Consider the following 20,512-nt stretch of genomic DNA (forward strand, 5'->3'; position numbering starts at 1 on the left):
CTTTAATGTCACTGAGACTTTCTAGCTGGATAAATAAAGGATGGTCACTTTGCCAGAAACTGATCACAGCTTCTACCTCGTGACAAAAACGTTCTCTGTGGCTCGACATGACTTCATGTCATTGATGGGAGAAATGTTTGACACCTGTTTCACAGATTATAGGCCAACAAGTCATTTACAACGGTTTAAATATGGGCAAGGTTCAAATCTGGCTGGCCCACTGATCAATAAGAAATCATTTCATACAGGATGAAGTATTTTTGAAAAGTATTTGTTTTAAACGCTCCTCAAACGTTGATTCTGTTCATCTGGAGGTTCCCTCACTCATCAAAGTGACTTCAAATGACTTTGGGCTTTTTAGGCTTTCCAGGATCTTTTCCTGGATCTTTTAAAGTGCTTTCAAACTAAGGGTCAGTTTCACACTGCACAAAGTCCAAAGACTGTTTTACTCAAAAATCATCACGTTGGTGCTGAAACTGGAAAACAGTTTAGTTCCACAGACAGGCTGGTTCTAAAAACCAGTCGGTCCCCACAGTGACTGGGTCACTATCTTCGCTGTGACTTGAACACAGCACTGCCTGGTTTCCTTCACCTGAACTGAGTCACCAAAGCCTAAACCCCAGTCGGGAATCACCACCGTGGTTATCAGCACTCACCGCTTTAGACTCTGAGCACGCTCATTAAAAAGGGGCGTTTCATGCCTCATATGACTCCAATCAGAAATGTTATCAGATGATGATGATTCATTAGAGTTAACTGTTTAACACTGAGCAGGTTTCACATTAGAGCTCTGAAACTTTACACCTGAAAGGTTTCTGTCCCACAGTCTGACGAAGCAGACGGAGATCACTTCAGTTTGTCTGCAGGTCAAAGTGCAGTGATCTGTGTTCTAGTTTCCAGTGGAGTGAAACAGACTCAGCAGCAGATTAGAAAATAAAAACATGCATCATCAGGTTAAACCAGGCATCCTCCAGTGAGTCTGTATCTCTGCCTTCGTTTCATGCTTTTAGTAGCCTCAACAACTTTAGCTGAAATTCAAATATTTTATCAGTCACTCAGTTCTAATTAACAGGAAGTCTGTTTATGCTAACCAGGACAGCGGTCATTAACTTAGCCGTCCACCTCTCGTCTCACTGCAGCCTCTAAACACCAACCCAGCAAAAACATTAACGCTGAGCTTAAAAACAAAGCAGTGAGCGATGGAGGCGACATCTGTCCATCTTCACATCTGTTTTCATGGTTTTATTGTTTTATTTTATACTGTATGTGCGCTTTTATTGTTTGGAAACAACAAATTGGAGGTGACAGAGTGGAACATGTTGAGAGATTCATTTGGAGCGATCAGAATAAATGAAACATCAGCGGTGGAGCTCAGGTGGAGCTGTTTGGAGACAGTGTTAGAGAGGCAGGTGACATGGTTTGAGCAGAGGAGGGATCGTGGATATACTGGATGACGGATGTTGAAAATGGAGCTGCCAGGCGGGAGGAAGCTCACAGAGGAGATTCATGGATTGGTGCTGGTGTGACAGAGGTGGATGTAAAGGACGGGGTGAGGTGGAGGCAGAGGATCTGCTGTGGCGACCCCTAAAGGAAGCAGCTGAAAAGAGAAGGGTTTTGATTGTTTCCTGTGACTCAGGAGATCCAGGCTTCCCTGTTTCAGTTAACAAAGGTAAACATCAGCACGAGGTTGTCTGACTGTGTTCAGTGCTTTCAGTTTTCTGCAGCTGCGTTTTCTTTTACCCGTCGTGGGTTTTGTTTTTACGGTGTGGCGTCAGTATTTCAGAAAGGATCTGAATGCTTCCTGAAGTGTGCGCAGCAGAAACCACACATTCTCTCAGGAGACGTGAGCCAGCATCACGAGTCCCTGTCCTCTGCACACGTGATGATGATGATGATGATGCGGCGTCTGATGTTAGGCTTGAATGTCAGTGTAGCAAACAGCAGATGTGACATTTTGAACCAGATCTGTCCTGTTGTTCTGATGACCGACTTTCCTCCTGATCGGAGCTGTGCGGTCACTCCAAACTGAATGACAGATTTTTGTGTCCATCTTTAAAGCATCTAAACAACATCTGACTGATACTTCCTCTTAATGGCGTTGTGTAGCAAGGTTCCAGCCCCGCTCACACATTTCATCACCTCTGTGTCACCACGTGAGCGAAACCTGAGCTGGTTGTATAAACGGGCCCAAACACGAGTCATTAAACCCTCCTCGCTGACTGGATTAATATTTACACTGCACATATTGGCCCACGGCTTCATTTTGGCCTCCGCTGGCGCTCCACCAAGGTGGACCTATTTGGCACGCTGCCTTTCATCCTGCTGCTGTCGGTTTGTCGTCTCTCCATCACGTGCACATTTTTCTGACGTGGAGGCAGCAGCAGCAGCAGAGGAGTCTTCAGCAGCGCCGTTGGACATGGTCGGTTCCACGCCAGCAGCTGTAACAGCTCTCCCGGGTGCTATCACCGCCTGCCAGATGGCAGAGTGGAACGAGCCTGTTCTAAATCACTCACAGCTCTGCTGATTAGCTTCCCGGACGAGGTTAAAGACTTTTCAGAAGATGTGGAAGGAGAGACCAGAGCTGAGATAAAGAAGTCTTCCCTGATTTATTTCACGTCACGCTGACACTGAGCCAACGCTGGCAGAAGCTGACACCCGGACTAATGTCCGCCTGCTCAAAGTCCCATACAGACCTCGACTCATATTAATGACTCCTGAGCAAGGCACTTAACCTCGGTGGCCCAGCAGGTGAATGTAGAGCAGTGAAGGTTTACTGCCAGAGCTGCTCCGAGGTTTAGAGAAAAACAAGGAAAATTGTTGTTGCATCTCTTTGTAGGGACCAAAATCCAGGTCCCTACAAGTTTGAAGACATTCTTCAGACTCAAAATGTGGTTTTAGTAGGGGTGGGTTTTTATAATCGATTTATCGATTAAAATCGATTCTGGCTTGGATAACGTGAAATCGATTCATTAAAATCCTGAATCGATTTTTTTATATAAATTAATTTTGCCCGAAATGCCAGAATCTCAGGTGAAACCTCAAAACTTCAACAACCAGTGAATGAGAGCAGGAACACGGCTTCTGCACAAAGACGTAAACACAAAGCTCTGACCGCGGATCAGAATCAGTGACATGTGACTTTCTCACATGTCACAGCTGAAAGCTGACAGCTCGCTGATTCTGATCTGTCGGCAGGTGTGTTTACGCCCTTTTTGCGCTGATTCTAAAGCTGTTAGTTTGATGTCTCTCCAAACAACATTGACCGAACCAGCAGCAAAAGAAGATCCAAACTACGCTTCACATCAACATCGTCATGAACTCACTCTGACTTTTGCTGTTTTGCTTCCACCACGATGCACAGCTCTCTCTGTCTCTCTCTGTCTGTCTGTTTTCTGCATTATTCGCTTGCTTGTTACGCACAAGTCTACCGTTGTTTACAGGCTGTCGGCCGCTGTTTTTGTTTGTTTTACATCTGAAAAGAAAACCTAATTTCTGCCGTTCAATACTGAACAAATTTAAACTTTTTAAAATTATGCAAAATGCAAAATGCTCAGCCGTGTCTCTAATAAAACCGCTGTAACTTCAGATTACAATCATATGTTGATTAATGGTTTTCTTTCGTTTTTGATCTACTGCAGAATATTTTTATAAAATCCCAGAACAGGAAAATCTCCTTCATGTTTTTCTGTGTTTTATCTTCAGCTACTTTGACACAAAGGCCTCTGCTGTGACGCTCACACCTTTGATAAAGTCTTGCATGTGTCAGCTTCCTTTTCATAGATACAAAAATATGTAAATGTACTGATCTGAATTATAATATTTCTGACTGTCAAAATTTCCCAGATTCAAATCAATCGAATTAAATCGAATCGTGGATCGAATCGATTCGGGACCTTGTGAATCGGAATTGAATCGATTCTAGAAATCAGTGACGATACCCAGCTGTAGTTAAAAGCATTATGTCGATTAGGTGTCCCCACAACATATTAATTACTAACGTGTGTGTGTTTGTGTGTGTGTGTGTGTGTGGTTTACACTGTTGTCTTAACACTTCCATGTTTCAGGGGCCACTTCACAGCAGCATCTGTCTCCTGGTGTTTTGTATCAGCTCATTAAGTGATGATGCTCAGCCTCGGGTCCAAGTGTTTGTGGCTTTAGATGAGTTACAGCGCTTTTAACAGATGCATGACCCCCAACGTTTTTAAAGCCCTCAGTCTCCCACTAAACGCACCTGTGGCATCAATTTGAAAAGCTCAGGTGCCTTCTTGAGTTATTGCATTTACAAGATTTTCAGAAAATGTGACCTCTGACCTTGAACTTATTTGATACTTTTAGGATGTGTTTTATCTCCAGTTGACGTGGAAACCAAAATATCAAGACTTTCATCCTGATGATAACATGTACGAGCCCATCCTTGTTCCTGCTGTTCCTTTATAAGAAATAAATAAAGAGGACAAACAGAACAAAACCCTGACGACACGTTCAAACGTCTGCACAGTTTCACTCACGGCTGCACACGCTGCAGAGGAGGCGTTGCACAAATCTGCTCGTTTAACAGGAGCTTCACAAACAGCTTCAGAGGGAAACGTTCACAAGCTTGTGAGCTTCCTTAGTGTGGTTTGTGCGTTTGTTCCTAAAAAACAGATTCCTGCTTCTGCTTTCCATTGTTGGATTTCGACTTTATTCAGGCTGATGGTTTGAAGACATCTACCATGTGTTAAAAATAAAACTTCAGCTAACAGACTGTGTAAAACAAACAGGTGGCTCGGTAATTAGAAAGATGCTCTGCTCTGTATTCTAGAGACAGTAGGTGAAAAACTAATGGAAGTGCTGTTTTGTGACTCGCTCTCTGAAGGTTTTGTCTTAATTTCTCTCTAAGCTTCTTCAGCTTTGGTCGCCTGTTTGGGGTTTAAACTGAAGCTTGGTCGTCGTCAGATTATTCCTCCCACCATATGCTCCCATCCCACCGCAGAGATTTACAGCCTACCTGGTGCTGACGACATATTGGAAACTGCAGAGAAAAACAGTAACTCGCCAAGTAAACATACTCAAGCAGAAATAACGTTTTGAATATAAAATGAAGAGAAACAATTTTAAATAACTAAAAACAGATATTTACATGTAAGTAGAGAATTTCTTAATCTAGAGACAAAATCTTGGTTTCCATTTGTGGTGAAGTTTTGTCTGGCATCGTTTCTCACTTCAGGATCCAAATGTTCCTCCAGTCCCTGAAATCAAACAGCTGAGACTTAAAGATGGTCCAAACTCCTTCAGCTCTAATAAAACGATCAGTGTCTGTCCATCCAGCTGTTACAATTAACCCTGCACATTAACGGAGAAAGAAAACTAAACAGCAGCCAAGTTTAGAGAGTTACTGAAGTCGAGTTAGCTGACTTATAATAATGTGTGACTGGGTTTATCTAAACACACCAGCAGGGAAGCTGGTGCTGATGGGGAGACAAACAGCGAGGAAGACGATGCCGTAAACGTACCAAACTTCAGTCTGAGGTTGGTCACTAACATGTTGCTGCATTCATTAGATGATGTGAAAACGTCCTGATCCTGAGCTTAACGTCCACGCAGAAAGTGATTCTCCTGAAGTGTTTAGCGTCCGTGTGCTGCAGTGATTAAAAAAAAGCTCCGTCTCACCTTTAAAACACGAGAAACTCAACCAGCAAAGGAAACACCTGGAAACACAGTCGATGCACCAGCGCTGCTCGCACAAGTGGACGGTCACTTTGGGCAGGTTGATACCAGAACAAAGCTCATGCGACAAGCAAACAAAAGATTTCTTCAACAAAAATGCATTGGCAGAGGACTCTGTTATCCCCCGACAGAGATTTAGCTAAAAAAATCGAGGTCCATTCATAAACAGTGACCGAGGAAGTCTTGAAACAGACATTCAGGCTGAGGAGACGAGTCAGGGGTATTCCAGCATCAGTAAAACACATCTGTAGTTAAGATGTATCCACGCTGGTCCTTAATTACGCTCTCAAAGAATATTTGCTGATAAAAAATAAAGTAGTGATTTCAAAAATCACATTTTAAAGGACTTAAACGTTACATTTTAGGCACTAAAACAACTTTCTTTGGGCTCTGCTGCTTCATAACGATTAAACTTACTCTGAAAAATGCTGACTTTGGATAAACACTCCGAATCTGCTGCCAAAAGACAACTTCTGTAAAATAAAAATGCATAAAATCGTGTTCACTGTGGTGCATATATAAAATTGAACTGTTACCACAAACACGGCTGAAAGTGGTTCCAGAGAAAACGTGAGCAAAGTGATGAAAGGCTTTTATTTCTTCTGTTCCAACCTGATGCTCAATAAACAAATTCAGAACATTAAAAAGAGAAAAATCATACTTGGGACGTGAATTCAGTGCAGTGAATAACTCTGTCACCGCACTGATGTGGAAGCTTTACATCATGTTGACCTTTTGTGTGCAAAAAGGTCAAAATCCCGAGAAGAAGAAGAAGAAGCCATTTCTGCCAGTTTCATGTGGACGTTTTCCAGCCTCTGCCATCGTTTCCAACTCGGCTCCTCTCCCGCTGTTCCCGTTCGACTGTTCTTGCTGTGGTAACAGACAAAATCCTCACAGCACCCCTTCAGAATGCATGTGCTGTTTGCTGAAGTCACAGTCTGCGAGATTTTCAGCTTCAGAACGAAGACAAAAAACACCAATACGTGCAGGAAGTGGGGAAACAAAGACTCTGAGGAGAAAGAGGTGGATTTGTGTGATTTGTGTCATCTTACATATGCAAACAGACATTTAACAAACTGACATTTTGCTGAATTTGATGCCAAGTTAAGCACATTTTTCATGCATTTGAAGGACGTCATGGGTGAAATATGTGCACAATCTTTGCTGAAATATCCTGAAGTATTTCTGCTGATAAAAAGTCTCTTCTGCACATTTTTAAACTTTAATTTCTTGGCTCGGTTGGTGGGCCGCCTGCCTGCTGCCTGCCTGCTGTAACAGAGTGTAAACGGGAGGGGCGGATGGGATGGGTCGTGTGGATTGTGGAATGGAAAGAGAAGGATGGCAAATGAGCAATGCTAATTCGATTAAGTTCCACGATAGTTATCTCTAATTGGCTTACTGCGTTTGTTGTGGATTGGCAGACACTCGGAGTCTGTTGTCTCGCTGTGGCATCGCTGTAATCGATGCCTGCTTGTAAGATAACATTAAAGCAGAAAACGCTCGGATCTGGGAAAATTAGCAATTAAAAATTTCACTGCGAGAAACATCAACCTGTGGAAGAATGAAAAGTTTACAGAGAGCCGACCCCCCCTGGATGATTAGAAACCTGCACCTGAGGGGAACCCGGCTGTTTTGGGGGTTTTTAGCTCTGATCCTGATCACAGCGTGCAGACTCTAATTTCCTCCGCCATCTGTAGCTCCAGCTCGGCTACAGGGGAGGCGCGACCCCCTCTGCTGCCGATAACGGGGAGGGGGAGATAATCCAAACCATCCTGCAGGGCCGGAGAGGGGAGGGTGGGGTCGGGGTATAGAGTTTAACCCTTTGCTAATCACCACACAACCCTTCGAGTGCAGGAGTCTCAACGAGCCATTTAATCTCAGCCACCGTCTGACGCGCTGTTTCTGCTCCTGGATTAGATAAGCAGGAAACAAAATAGTTTATTACTTCTGATTTTAGAGCATCAGAAGAGCAGAGACAGAGATGCCAGTGTTTTTTTTACCTTGCATACCCAGTAATTGAATAAAGTACAAACAATTACACTCAGCTGTAAGTATAATGACAATCTCATTAGTGCACTGATTTGTGAAATTATTGCAAAAGAGGCATTAAAAGGATGACTGAGTTGTTCCAACGATTGTGTTGACATCAGCTGGACTTTTGTTCAGGTTCATGAAGACAGTCGTGGCTCGTTGGAGCCGCTTCTCCTGATATAAGAGCTAATGGGGGGGTTGCAGGTATTTAACCTCTAATCTTCACGGAGGTCTTCCTGAGAGTCGCTGACCCAGGCAGAAGAGCTCTGTCATTCCTTATGTGGCAGGATTGTTGGAGAAACTTTCTCCATGCACAACTTCCCGTTGCACCTGAGACCCAGCATCACCGTCAGACCTAAACAGGCTCATCCCAAAGGTCATGTGAGCGCCCTGCAGACTCATGGCTCAGCAGCTCATCAGGCAGGAAACTCATGAGAAGACAAACGTTTGAGGAGCTTGTTTATGTCCACCTCTAATAACCATCTTTGAAGAGGTGGGGGCTCAGATGAGTGAACAGAAAGTCACACTTTGACCCACGGCAGCCTGAATAACCCACAGGACTGCAGGATCATCTCAGGCCCACCTCCAATGTGAAGACCCCACCCGAGGGTAAATACCCATGACTCCTCGTCAGCTTTTAGAACTAAAGACGCCTCAGAGATGAGAGATGAAATAATACAATGGCAGTTATATTGTATATTTTAATTTAATGATGACATATTCTAAGTGTCGTGTCTCCTGAAAACATCACGAATGCAAACGTGTTCGTATGTGAAGAGCTCACAGCAGCTGCACAGATTTGTAACGGGACACCCGCCCTGCAGAGCTGTCCTCCTCCTCGCATTGAGCTTCAGAGGAGGAAAGTAACCGAAGATTCATCTTCCTGCGCAGCGGTGCCTGATTTTACATAATTAATGACTGCCATAACGTTTTAATAAGCTGACCCTGTCCTCTCCTCAAAGACTCTATACAAAGCCCATAAACGGGCTAAGTTCATAAAATCTAATCGTCTTAAAGCCACGACTGACACATTATATATCAGCTTTATGTGGCAGTCGTGTCATTTTTTAAAAATAAGTCATTAGACGAAGTGATTTACGAGGCTTTGGGAAAGGGAGTTCATTGAAAAGAGATGAAACTGTTGAAGTTTTTCTCTCGCCACATTTCTCCCGGTAACAGTTTTTCTTCCATTAATCTGACGTCTGCAGCTGCTTTATAAATTCAGATTGCACTTTGGACGAGATTAATCGTAACGAGGCGGCGTCCGCTAAATGTTCATTATTCACAGCACAAGTTAAGAGGCCTTCATGTCAAACTTCATTTTGTTTGATTCGCTGCGTTTATTTACAACCTGCGTGTCATAAAAATGTTTGGAGACAAAGTTGGAGAGATGCTTACATAAAGTGGACAAAGGATGATGAAGATGGAGCTGCAGTTCAGGAGGAGACCTCTGAGGATGTAGTGAAGGAGGACATGCAGAGGGCTGGTGTGACAGAGGCGGATGCTGGGATGAGGTGAGATGGAGGCAGATGATCAGATGACACCTGAAAGGAGGAGCCAAAAGAAGGAGACGTCATAAAAAAGCCAAACACAGAAGTTATTTGGGGGAAACTGAGCAGAGCGCCTCGTTTCTCTGACGTTATGTTCTCAGATGCTCGACAGCTGTTTCAGGATACATCGAAGTAAACCATGACCTGTCTCTATGCTCCTTCCCCTCACCCTCTGACCAGTCACAGCACAGAGCTGCCTCGTGATCCACCACGTGATATAAATTATAACTCTTAAAAGGAATATTTAATTAATCTTTTAATTGTCAGAAGGTTTAATAAACACACAAATCTATGATTTTCTGGTGATTATTTCCTGGTTCAGACTGTAAAGCCTTAAACCTGCCAGGTTCCTTTGTGTCACTGCAGAGATGACTTATTTATTTTTCCTTGTGGTCCCCATGGAGGACTTGAAGATGTAAAGCAGAGATGAGCTCCTCTGTAAATCTTTGAGTAAAAACCCGACCACCCCCCCAACAGGAACGTCAGAGCGAACCGAGCCCGCCCCGGGACTTTGATTCAGACAATTCTACATCAGGTCGGAATCGCTCGCCCTGGGCCTCGCTCCTCTCTTCCTCTCTTCAGAGCTTGAAAAGGAAATGACTTTTCCCCTCCATCTGTCACAGTGCTGCTGCGCTAATTGAAAGCTGAAAGCGTGAATCCATTCAAAAGGAGCTACATTTTCATTTTCACAAAACCTGTCCGATCACAGCGGCGGATGAACCTCGCTGCAAAAATTAAATCAGGATGAGTCACAGAGGACGTTCGGTGCGGGAAGCTCGTTTGTAACTTTGTGTCATCTATAATTAAAGGGTGAGATGATGTACAAATTAAACTTCTCTGTAAGATTCGGACTTTAATAACGCTGATTACTCCTCAGCTCCTGGTGGATTGCGGGAAACTGAAGAAAATGAGTGAACCAGCCAGATGATTGATTCATTCAAACTGAACAGAAAATCTCTGTGGAGTTAAATTTGACACTGAGGATACAGGTGAAACGATGCTGATGATGCTGCTTCCTCAGCTCAGTCATCACATGATGTAACGTGTTCATGTTCCAGCCCTAAAGTGAACATTTACTGGCTCACGTCTGTACATTTTTTAAATTGCAGCTAATTATTTTATTGCAGGGTGTAATGTCTCAATAGAGTTAACTAAAGTCTGGCTTTCTGCTAACTTTAAATCCATACGATGTTCTGCAAAAACTGCTGAACTACAGTGGTCCCTCTGCACCCTGCCACCTTTTTAGACTTCAACAACAAATATGTAGCATCATAATACAGTATGCATCAGGTAACCGATCAACAAACAAACAATCAGCCTGTCAGCCTTTGAGCAAACTCTAAATTTCATGTTGGCGAGCTGTTTAAGCTGCTTTAGCCTGCCTGCTGTTGCTAATGCAAGCCACTTTGCAGCCCACCTTCATCCCAGCTTCTCTTCTTCGTGCTGTCTGACATGATAAATATCTGTCGTTCTGTAAGTTGCTGCTGCTAACATTTAAAGTACTGCAGCTTTTACACAAGCTGGCTGGTCCATGGGCAGAAGAAAACTCAAATTATAAAAAATACTTTTTGCACAAACATGTCTTTAGAAGCGGTTAAATGTATTGATGCACTGATTGCAGTTTTCTTGGCCAGTTCTGATTTCCGTCTGTGACGTGCCGATACCAGTTTATGACGATTCCAGTTTTCTTTCTCAGAACTACGACTGACAGCATATACAAAAAAAAACCTAAACCAGAAAGCAGAGCAAAATATTAACCTTCACAGTTTCCCCCAAAGTGCAGCAAATCACAGGATCTAAAACTCTTTGCTACTGAAAAAAGGCACAAACAACAAAAGAAAGTGAGCTGCTGTACGCCCAGCGTGACCTGATGTATTTGACCTTACTGAACAAAAGCAGGTGCAACAGATTTAAATAGCAACACAAATAAACCGTCATTGACCCTTTTTTCTTTTTCATCATAATCTTCCACTGCTTTGCTCCGTTGCTCATACCGAGGCTGCTCTGGAAAGCTTTGCCTCCACAGTGAGGAGCTTCTACACTAATGACATTTATCACATAACCATGCCAGACCAGCTTCTAATTGGTGATATGTGAGACTGACCGAGAACGCTGGAAACCAGCGATGTTGTTCCTGGCTGGTCGATCACTACATGTCTTCTAAAAAGAATGAAACAGACCAGCAGCTATGGCAGCAGCAATCTGGAGCTCGACTGTGACTCTTAGCAAGAAAATCCAGACTTTCATTAACACTTGTCTGTGCTAGACATCATCTTCAAACTGAGGCAGAACCAACCAGCAGAGAGGGGGAAACACTCTTCAGGAGCTGGATACATTTATTCCAGACCGAGACGAGGACGACACGCCCAGAAACACGCGGTGATTAAGAAAATGACATTTAAAAGCTGAATATAGCACAATCACAGGACTCTATGGAGTGAAATAAGTTAATTAGATAAAACTATGAAGCAAAAAAAGTGCACTTCCTTTTGTTAACCTTTCTTTTACTGAGAGGTTAATATCTGAAGGCCATATTATGGGCTGTGTTTGCTCTCGTTGTCTCTCTGCTGCTCATTATAAACTGTTTGTGTTTGCACCAAAAGACCACTAATTTCAGCTTCTGTGGCCTTTATAATTAGTGCCTCATTAGAAGCATTTTACCAGAAGTGTTCTGAATATTTCCATGAACTTATTGGTGAATCTGTGTTTGTTTTTTATTTTTCTGACAGCCGCTTTCCCATCAGCCCCTGCTCCCCTCGCTTGGTGTGCAGAGCTTTACTTTGATCATCACCCGCCTCTCTGAGTCGATCTGTTAATGAAGTGGACCTACCGGAGACCCGCAGCTTTAATCCTTCGATACAGCTGGAAGCTTATCGATACTCTGGCACCGTGCTGGGTTTTTTCAGGTTTTCATAACACCCTCCACCTCCACCTGCAGCAGCTCCCTCTGAATCCCCCTCTTGGTGACAATCGATTTAGACGGATCAGAGAGAAGGCTTACCCCGGCAGCGCTATTGATTTCACCCCCCACCCCAAGCAGGTTATGAAGTCAATTCAGTTTTGACCTATGAGAAACAAATCGCCCACAAATAGATAAAGGAGGTAATGACATGGTTGGAGCGCTGCAGCTCGGTGATAAGGAGTCCTGAGAATACACAACAAAGCTGCTTCGAGCAGGAACCCGACCACAGGTTTAGAAAAGTGAGTCAGGAGAACATTTTATGTATCTGATGTTTCTCTCGTCTGATTTAAGAACTGACCGACGACATTGTTTATGAACTCGCCATGTTTTAGGTGAGATGTACAGACCACAGAGCTGTTTCACCCTCTGCTCCTGATGTGATGGTAGCAGGGTGATGTGGACGTGGAGGGGTCTGGGCTGGGTGGGGGAGGAAGGCCAGGTCACGATTTCAAAGCTGATCCTCTGATTAAACCCCTCCCTCCTTTGGGCCTGGGGACTGCTTCGTTGTGCAGTGGGCCGGCTCCCTCTTGTCTGGGGGAAACTCAAAGCCACAGATACCAGCTCAAAAACCCGGAAAGAAAATCAATCTTTGTGTGTAAAACTAGACAAAAAGCAAAAATAGGGATGAGCTGAATGACCTTGAGCTTCAGAGGAGGCTTTTTTCCATCCCCTCCTGAATGGACCCTTTAAAATGATCAGTTCTGTGTTTATGTTTTGATTTTTGTTCGTCTTGTGCCTCCTTTGAAAATGCCGTGCGCATCCACACCGCACTCATCTCCGTGTTTTTATTATTTCCTACGTGTTCATCTCCCGCGTCTTGTCCTGAGTCCGAACAACAGTTCAGAGGTTTTCAGTGCTGTGGGCTGTTTTTGGTCATTAAAGCATCCTTCAGTGGATGTTTCTCACACTGTGGTGTTACCACTGTTTTGGAGAAAGATTTTAAATGACTGCAAACAGCAACCCTACCGCTCCAGGTAAGTTGCTACCTCGAACGGAGGATTTTCAAAGAGAGACAGCTGACCTCGAAGGAGAAGATTTGTTGGTTCATCTTCACTGTTTCCCTCATCGACAGCTGCGAGTAGTGCCTGGAAGTTTATCCTTCGTGCTCTTTGAGCTCAGTCCTTCACTTGCTCACTCCAAGTCGAGATGACATGGTTGTCCCAGACTCCCGAGGAGGACCCAGGATGTGAGGGAGGGGTTTTATCTTCTGGCTGGCTTGAAGGGCAGCTACATGTGGACATGTGCAGACAGGTGCCTCCTCCAAAATGAGTTTAAACAACTACTTTTTAACCCATCCAGCTCTTGTGACATCAGACATCACTGAGGTAAAGATGTGTGAGGTCACTCCTGGGTCTCAGACTTATTTTCACCTTCTGAGCAGAGCCCAGATGTTGTCACTGACGTGAGGACAGAGGTAACAGAAGCAGGAGCCGTGCCAGTGGCTTCGTGTCACTTTCCATCATGTCAGCGTCGAAGGGCTGCGGGATGAAGATGAGTCATGGAAGTGTGTGATTAAGGCTCAGACTCGCCCTGATTAAATAAACATACAGGAAACAGTCACTCAGCGGCGGACTCTCATCAGGCTGCCGAGCAGAGCGGCTGATGAGAATCTGTTCACTTTGATCTGCGTCAGGCTCAATGATGTCGACAGCTGCTGTGTCAATGCTCACGAGGGCCTCAAGGACTTTGCTGTGTGACCGCCGGCCCCATGTTTGCATAGTCCTACAGGAAAGCAGGTCAGAGCTCCGCCGCTGCTCCACAAATGTTCATATACTTCCTGCAACGACAGGAAGTCATCAGTCCACCAACAGTTCGCTGAAAAGCTGGGAATTAGACAGAGCAGTGTAATGTTTCTGGCATCAAACGTGGAGTACAAACACGTTCTTACTGATACTTAAAGGGAACGAACTCTTTAGGGAACAACAAGGCATCTCCATGGTAACCAAAGCAGATAAAGCCTGAGTCATGTTGAACAGGGGAAGAAATCTTTTTGAGTTTGGGTCGCTGTTTTTAATTTTCCTGCATTTTATATAATTTGTGCCTCCTTGTCTCCTCCTGTGACCTGAAAGTCAGTCTTAATATGTATCAAGTCCTAAACTCCACGCGGAGGACAGCGGACTGAGGAGGCCCGCCACAGCAGCTGCACAGATGTGCTGTTAGCGGATGTGTTGGCACACCGCTGCGTGGACTCGTCCTTTGTATTCAGACGTTTTCTGAATAGTGTCTGTTCACTTAAAAGAAAAGAGGTTGCATCTTGTCACGTGCTGCTCCAGGTTGTACAGTTAATCGAACTGTTATAAACACGTCATAATCTCTGTGACATCTGAGATCATAAAAAGCAGCCATAATAAAACAGTTTATGAGGCTCCGAAGGGACGACGTCTCACTGTTTCTCTCCTCGTGGATCTGCTGGTGGGACAAAACTGTGAAGGAGAGGATGCAAGGAAAGGAACTAAGGATGTACAGACTGAAACGTGACAAAGAGAAGATCGGCCCTGTCCTCGTTCAGGCTGCGGTCAGTCTCTGGTCTGCATCACTGCAACGTGTAGTCACACTTGCAGGAGCTGCGTGTGCTTACGGCGTGCACATTTAACACGGAAGAATAAATGCCCGTCAGTTTCATCTGTGCCCGTCAGCTCCGTTTGCCCTCGTCCTCATGATGTCATCACGCTGCCTTTGCCTCGTTTTTGGTTTCCTGCTCACTCATCATCCGCCTTCGTGGATGTTATTTCTCTGTGTCAGCTGTTAATGACTCGTTTTGCTGTTTATTAATCCGTCTCACTGCCTTCTGTAGAGCCTCTGTTCGTATATTTAAACGCAGGTGTTGTATTTTTGTGAAAACTTGTTTTTTACTTGTGTTGTTCTTCATATTTTTTATGTTTTTAATCTCTTGTTATTGCACAGTCGGTCAGCGCCTGCTGTTTGTAAGTGAGCGCATAAATAAACTGACATGACTTAAACTAGTTGCTGTAAATGATCTGAGTTTATTATAAAAACAGCTGCAGTGATGACAACATTGATAAACACTCGCTGTCTTGTTGTACAGCAGAAAACAAAAACACGACTCGTGATAAGAAATGAGTGAAATGTGTTTTTGTGAGCATGAGGCCAGTTCTGAAAGTTAAGTTCTTGCTGATGAACTTTATATCCTAGGATAGAAAACAATAAATGAAACTGTTTCATTTCATTGAATTAATACTATTTAACACAGATAATTACTGAGGTTACTTGTACTAAGGCTGAGTTTCCTGTCAGTGATCAGCAGGCTGTTGCACATCCTTCAGTGATTTTGTCGATCAGGTGTTTCTAGCTGCTCCTCCTGTTTGTTAGTTTGTTGTCAGCTCTCCTCTCCTCATGCTCTGAAATACAAAAGAAAATCTTTCATTCTTGCATTATTGGCAGCTTTGCTTCAAAACCTGCAATAAACCTCGTCCAGTGTTTGAGTTCATATCTGTTCCAAGCTTGTCAAAATGTTATGAATGTCATGTTTATTGAGTTTAACAGAGTTCCAGGTGAGTGCAACGCTGAGTCAGAGCAAATAAAACAAAGAGCAAAAAGAAAAACATTTATTAAAAAGTAATAAAGTGGATGAAAGATTACAGTTGGTTTATGGTTCCTTCTGACTCTTAACTGCCACAAACATCGTCCTGCTGCTGTTTAAATGTAATGAAAAAACACAAATAAATAGCATTTGTCTTTTTTAAGTAATACGTCACACACACACACGCACACACAGGAAATAGCAAACACAACAACAATTAAACTTTGCTGGTTCTTTTATGCTTTAAAGGGATTTTAAACAATGTGAATGAAAAATAAAATTATGAAACCGAACTTCTGACAGTTTGTGGTTCAGTCAACACTGTGGAAACTGTGGTACCACTGTGAGCGTGATGGGGGGCAAAATCTGATCTCCTGATAACTTTTCAACAACATAAATGTCAACATCAAATATACGAGCAACCAGTTACAGTGGGGCAAAAAAGTATTTAGTCAGCCACTTCAACTGTGAGAGACAGAATGTGAAAAAAAAATCCATGAATCCACATGGTAGGATTTGTAAAGAATTTATTCATAAATTTGGCCAAGACCAAAGAGCTTTCGAAGGACACCAGGAAAAGTATTGTAGACCTGCACCAGACTGGGAAGAGTGAATCTACAATAGGCAAGCAGCTTGGTGTGAAAAAATCAACTGTGGGAGCAATCATCAGAAAATGGAAGACATACAAGACCACTGATAATCTCCCTCCATCTGGGGCTCCACGCAAGATCTCATCCCGTGGGGTCAAAATGATCATGAGAACGGTGAGCAAAGATCCCAGAACCACACGGGGGGACCTGGTGAATGACCTGCAGAGAGCTGGGACCAAAGTAACAAAGGTCACCATCAGTAACACACTACAACGGCAGGGAATCAAATCCCGCAGTGCCAGACGTGTTCCGCTGCTGAAGCCAGTGCATGTCCAGGCCCGTCTGAAGTTTGCCAGAGAGCACATGGATGATACAGCAGAGGATTGGGAGAATGTCATGTGGTCAGATGAAACCAAAGTAGAACTTTTTGGTATAAACTCAACTCGTCGTGTTTGGAGGACGAAGAATACTGAGTTGCATCCCAAGAACACCATACCTACTGTGAAGCATGGGGGTGGAAACATCATGCTATGAGGCTGTTTTTCTGCCAAGGGGACATGTACAAAAGGGTTAGGGTTGTGTATGGGATTTCCTATGCCCCCTGAATGCACCATCGGGGTGCATGTCCGCAACTTTAGTTCAGAGACAAACGGCAGCCAAACAACGGACAGTATGTGCGTTCATAAGACCGTAAGTTAATGTTTTACTTCACTCAGTTGTGTTGGTGTTCAGCCATGAGTGTATTTGATGACTTACCAGCAGTTTCTGCTTCTGTTTATGTGACATTATGTACAAGTGGCAGTTCGCTAGCATAACAGATTTGTTTGCTAATTAGCTTCTAGCAGAGAGATTCGTTGTTATCGTGTTGTTGATTCTGTGCTCTGTGTAACAGATGATAAACCGATGTAAAGTTGCCTTCAGTGCATAGTTGTATGCGGTGTGTTAATGCATAATGTCTGACTTTAAGTTTATGTAACCAGGCTGAAGTATAATGTCAGCTTATTTAGCTATATACTGTACTTGAGTACACCTCAGTTGTATCTTTATGTTTATTATGTAATCTGATTCCTAATTGATTGTATTATTATGCTTTGTCTGCAGAAACCACACATACACACACACACACTCTATCTCGCCCAGCTGCGGGCACATTCTCAATTGAAAATACAAAGAATGACAACTTTATTCCTGGACTCTGCCTGTTTGTTCCTCTCACATCTGAACATTTGCAAGTGTCCTGACCCGACACTCTGAAGTGATTGCTGCCAGCTCAGATTTCTTTAACCCTTCTGAACATTGGTCCTTCGAGCCGGATGTGAGCAACTGCTTCAGCCTTATATGTTCAGAATGGAAGGCCGATACCCATACAGAGAGTCTGACCGTCCGCACAGACATAGCAAGCTGCCATCATACCTCCAGAACTATGAAGTGGATGACCTCACTAAGAACCGACTCTCACATGATGATCAGGGCAAGCATTCTACTCATCCTGAAATTCTCCAATATATTCATCATATGAAAGAGGAACACAATCAACTCCGACTAGATGTGCAACGCCTGACAGAATTGATCTCTAGCTCACCTGTACTAGCTCCACAGCATGCCACATCACGGTCTGAGGATGGGACGTCAACCACACCTGCCCACACTAGTAAGCTGGTGCCAATCAAAGGTCAGAAGAGCCCACATCAGCCTGAAAGTGCTCCACAGGTGCCATTTGGGGATGAGTCTCAACATCCAAAGGACAGCCAGCATGGCCTGATTGAGGAGCTCACCCACAGTCTAAATGACGCAGATCTTGACAGGGAGCGCAGCGCACAGTCACCATCACCTTCAGTCGACTCATGCCCTGAATCTCAAGATTTTCTTTCACCAATGACACCAGGTGAGAGGCCCTCTCCACTTCCAGTGTCAGCAGCAAGGGGACGATCACCATATCATGCAGAACAAAGAAGGGTTGATGAGGTGTATGCTCGTCGCCACAGGAACTGCAGTCAGCCTGCCACTCCTCCTAGATTGCCAAGGCTAGGGGCCTGCTATGAAGATGATCCATACTACAGACAAGATGACAGGCATCCTACCCCTGGTCACCCAAGCTGCCCTGACAGTCACTATCGTTCTCCTTATGGATATGGGTATCAGGATTCGAGTTATCCGTACAGGCGCTGTGGTAACTATCCAGATGACCGCCGACAGTGTCCAACCGATCGCCTGCAACCAGGTGGGTGCCCTCAGACACCACTCTCTCTCAGCAGAGCCCAACCGATAGAGACTTATCGTGGACCTCAACCAACGATCCCCGACCTTGTGCACGAGGACCCACGTGAGTTTGCAAGATTAAAGCTAGCTCTAGATAACATACTTCCACTTGATGCTCCTGAACACTTCAAGTTCCAAATCTTGACAGATCACCTTAAGTGTGAAGATGCACTACTTGTAGCTGACTCATACAGTAACAGTCCATTCCCATTTGCTGACACCATGAGAGCACTTACAGAAATGTATGGGCAACCTCAACATCTGGCCTTAAAAAGGATTACCAAACTGATGGATGGACCCAACATTAGGAGTGGTGACATCAGAGCCTTCAAGTCTTTTGCACTACAAGTCCGTGCGCTAGTCGGTATGTTACACCAGTTGGGAGAACAAGGTCGGACAGAGTTGAGGTGTGGCTCACACGTATCTCGCCTCTTAGCTAAGCTACCTTATGACCTAAGAGCAAATTTCCAGAGATTTGTCAATCCCATCAACACTCCTATACCAACACTGCTTCATCTTGCTGAATGACTTGAGTATGAGGTGCGTGTCCAGGTAATTGGAGACCAATATTGTGGCCACTCTGACAGGGAGAGGCAAGTTTCACGAAAAGAAAGACGTCCTGAGCATAAGTTTCAGAAGGTTGCCACCATTCTCCATGGTAGTGAGCCCAGGAGAAAGATGGAAGGTGACATGTCAGCGGCACAAGAAAGGCCCAAGAAGTACTGTCCATTCTGTAATACAGTGCAGCATTACCTGAATCAGTGCAGTAACTTCAAACTCTTGTCGAAGGAGCAGAAGACAGAGTGGATCAAGGTGAATAAGAGGTGCTGGCGATGCGCCTGTGATCATCAAGCAGCTAAGTGTAACCTCAAAGCCAAGTGTAAACCATGTGGGCGCCAACATCTTGAAGTTCTTCATGATGTCAATACCAGCCCAGATGCTACAGCCTCTGATTCAACCAGTGCGCCAGAGGAAAGCACATGCTTAGTAAGTTCCACCTCTGAGACACTGTACGTAGACCGGCAAACCAATAGCAGTCAGGTGTTACTCAAGCTAAGTCGTGTCATCATTAGGAGCAGTACAAAGATGGTTGAAACCTATGCTATACTGGATGATGGATCAGAGCGTACCATACTTCTGCACGAAGCGGCTGATTGCTTGGGGCTGCACGGGGAAGCTGAGGACCTAGCACTTCGCACTGTCCGTCAAGATAGCTGTACCATCCATGGTGCTGCTGTGTCATTCTCCATTTCTCCTGCCTCACAGCCGAACAAGTCCTTCCAGATCCACCGAGCCTTCACAGCAAAGGAACTTGGCCTAGCACGCCATAGTTACCCGATAAGAGCATTACAGGAGCGGTACCGTCACCTTAAGCACCTGCCACTGCCAGACATAAAGGAAGTACAGCCCCTTCTGCTTATTGGGTCAGATAATCCACATCTTCTCACTCCTGTGGAGCCAGTACGTCTAGGTCCTCCAGGTGGACCTGCAGCTGTGCACACCCGACTTGGATGGACTTTACAGGGTCCATCGAGATTCCTACGTCAGCGGCTAACCCCACAGCAGTGTCTCTTCACCTCTGGGGCCTCACCAGAAGCTGAGCTCTTCAGCCATGTGGAGAGACTCTGGAAGATGGATACCTTGCCATACCGGAGTGAGCGGCTCATTACTAGGTCCCGACAAGACGCTGAGGCCATTCAGAGACTTGAGGAAAGGACAATTCGAGTAACAATTGATGGAGTAAATCGCTACGCCACTCCACTACTGTGGAAGAAGAATCTTCCCCCTCTTCGTGCTACACCAGAGGCAGTTTTGGCCCAGCTTCGTGGTACAGAGAAACGACTTGCCAGAGAACCACAGAAGGCAGCTGCCT

This window comes from Rhamphochromis sp. 'chilingali' (genome assembly GCF_963969265.1).
Source record: "Rhamphochromis sp. 'chilingali' genome assembly, chromosome: 16".
Taxonomy (NCBI): domain Eukaryota; kingdom Metazoa; phylum Chordata; class Actinopteri; order Cichliformes; family Cichlidae; genus Rhamphochromis; species Rhamphochromis sp. 'chilingali'.